General features: G+C 62.5%; 1 long non-coding RNA gene across 1 annotated transcript; it reads left to right on the top strand.

Moving 5' to 3' along the window:
* The first annotated feature begins 303 nt into the window (after positions 1 to 303).
* LOC115831187 lies at positions 304 to 2,534 on the top strand. The gene is made up of 3 exons (XR_004026696.1): positions 304 to 337; positions 2,267 to 2,327; positions 2,460 to 2,534. It is a non-coding gene; the product is annotated as an uncharacterized LOC115831187 (long non-coding RNA).

Below are 2,534 nucleotides of genomic sequence, written 5' to 3' on the forward strand. Positions count from 1 at the left end.
AGGCACCACGGAGCCTCGGGAGGAACCGCCAGGCTCCCGGGAAACAGCAACAGAGAAAAACACGTCTGGAGTCAGAGGGCGGCTCTCGGGACAGCATCAGGGCTGGGCCTTGAGGTGGGGGAGGCACGAAGGCCCCAGAGCCACCAGGGACAGAGGAAAGTGCTCAACCCCAGGGGTGCTGGAGGAGGCGAAGGGCTGCCGGGAAAAGGGATGTGGCTCCACTGCAGGGGTTCCGATGGCGTCTGACACCTGTTCTCTCCCCTCAGTACATGGGCTGCATTGAGGTCCTCCGCTCCATGCGCACCCTGGACTTTAACACGCGCACGCAGGTGACCAGGTGAGCCTCTAACCCTGCCCTGGCCGCGTAGGGCTGAGTGACGCGCTGGAGGGCGGCAGCACTGTAGGGCGGCAGCGACGGGCTCTGAGACGGCCGCGCTGGGGTCCCAGGACGCAGCCTCGGTGCCCCCCTCCCTCCCTCCCACTTCACGCCACGTCTCCGCCCTGTCCCCATGCCAGGTGTCGGTCACCGTGCCCTGCAGACCTTGATCCCCCTCTGAGATGGAAAGAACGCCGGTCGCTCACAGGGTGCTGGGCAAGTCCCCGCAAGGCGTGGGGCGCAGGGCCTGGCGGGTTCCCTCTGGGACTGGGGCCCGATGGCGTCTCTGTGTCCCCGCTCTGTTTTCCGAACGGTGACCTCAGGATGCCGTGCGGTGTCTGGAAAGGAATCATAGGGGCTGTGGATATGCCCAGGGCTTAAGCAGGGAGGAGAGTGACACCCTTTTTTTTCTGTGAAAACTGGTAGATTCCGTTCGTATAGACTTTAAAAAACCATGTGGGATAGTTTACACGTGCGTGTGTGAGATATAATGTACAATTCGAGGCTTTTTAGCTCTTCACAGAGTCACACGACCACCACCAGTCTAGTTCCGAACATTCTCATTACCCCACCAAAACACCCCGTCCCCATCACCGCCAGTCCCCGTCCCCTCCCCATCACCGCCACTCCCCGTCCCCTCCCCATCACCGCCACTCCCCGTCCCCTCTCCAGCCCCGGCACCCACGCATCCCCTCCCTGTCTCTGTGGATCGGCCTGTCCTGGACGTTTCATAGCAATGGGATCACACACTGCGTGGCCTCCTGTGTCTTGCGTCTCTCACTGAGCATGGCATTCCCAAGGTGCGTCTGTGCTGTGGCCTGGGTCAAAGCCTCGCTCCTTTTCTTTTCTTTTTTTTTTTTTTGAGACGAAGTCTCACTCTGTCGCCCAGGCTGGAGTGCAGTGACACCCTGTTGGCTCACTGCAACCTCTGTCTCCTGGGTTCAAGCATTTCTCCTGCCTCAGCCTCCCCAGTAGCTGGGGCTACAGGCGCCCACCACCACACCCAGCTAGTTTTTATATTTTTAGTAGATACAGGGTTTCTCCATGTTGGTCAGACCGGTCTCGAACTCCTGACCTCAGGTGATCTACCCACCTCGGCCTCCCAAAGTGTTGGGATGACAGATGGGGGCCACCACACCGACATGCATTTGCTTGTGTCAGGCCCACAGTGCTGGGATGACAGGCGGGAGCTGCCGCATCCAGCCAATTTTTAACCTTTTGAGGAGCTCCCGGCTGTTTTCCACAGCAGCCATGCTGTGAAAATTCCCACGCGCCCTGGGTGGGGGGATCTGGTTTCTCCACGTGACGCCGACATTTCCGAGGCCCCTTCAGGACCCGTAGACTTCTAACCTCTCCTGGGGACCAGTGGTTTGAGGCGCTCTTGTTTGGGGTCAGCTCCTGCCGCCACTCAGGGGCCCTCCAGAGCGGAGGTCGCTCCTCCAGTGCTGCAGACAGGATCACGACACGGGACCCGGGGTCAGGCTCAGGGCCTCCAGCTCACCGGTCCAACCCCCAGATCTGACCGCGCGCCTTCCTTGTGGGCCGAGGCCGGGGACACACTGGTCCCTGGGAAAGAGGGTGGTAGAGGGGCCAGAGCTGGCGGCCGGGCCTCTGCGGATGCAAGGACACACATGGAGTGGGCTGGTGCCCACACTGCACCTGTCCTGCTGGGCACTCCTTCCCCAGGTTCCCCAGCCCCCTCCCTCCCACTTTAGGCCCCCCGACCCTCTCCCACCCCTCCCTCTCTGCCCTCCTCTCCCCTCTCTGACTCTCGCCCTTCTCTGAGCTCCTGCCTCCTCCCCAGACCCCCGCCCTCTCTGACCCCTTCCTCCCCAGCTCCTTCCATGGCCGCCCCCACCACACTCTCTAAGCCCCTCCTCCCAACCCCAGGGAAGCCATCAACCGGCTCCATGAGGCCGTGCCTGGCGTCCGGGGATCCTGGAAGAAAAAGGTGAGTGAGGCTTGTGGTCTCTCGTGGGGCTGGTGGGGCAGTCGGGGGCCTTGGGGACGCTGCGGCCATCCAGGGAGCCCCTCGGCAGCCCCCACCCACGGCCGCCCTCGCTGTGCTCCGGCCCCGACTCAGGCCCCCAACAAGGCCCTGGCATCCGTCCTGGGCAAGAGCAACCTTCGCTTTGCCGGCATGAGCATCTCCATCCAC

Source organism: Nomascus leucogenys, chromosome 18 (assembly GCF_006542625.1).
Source record: "Nomascus leucogenys isolate Asia chromosome 18, Asia_NLE_v1, whole genome shotgun sequence".
In the NCBI taxonomy this organism is placed as follows: Eukaryota; Metazoa; Chordata; class Mammalia; order Primates; family Hylobatidae; genus Nomascus; species Nomascus leucogenys.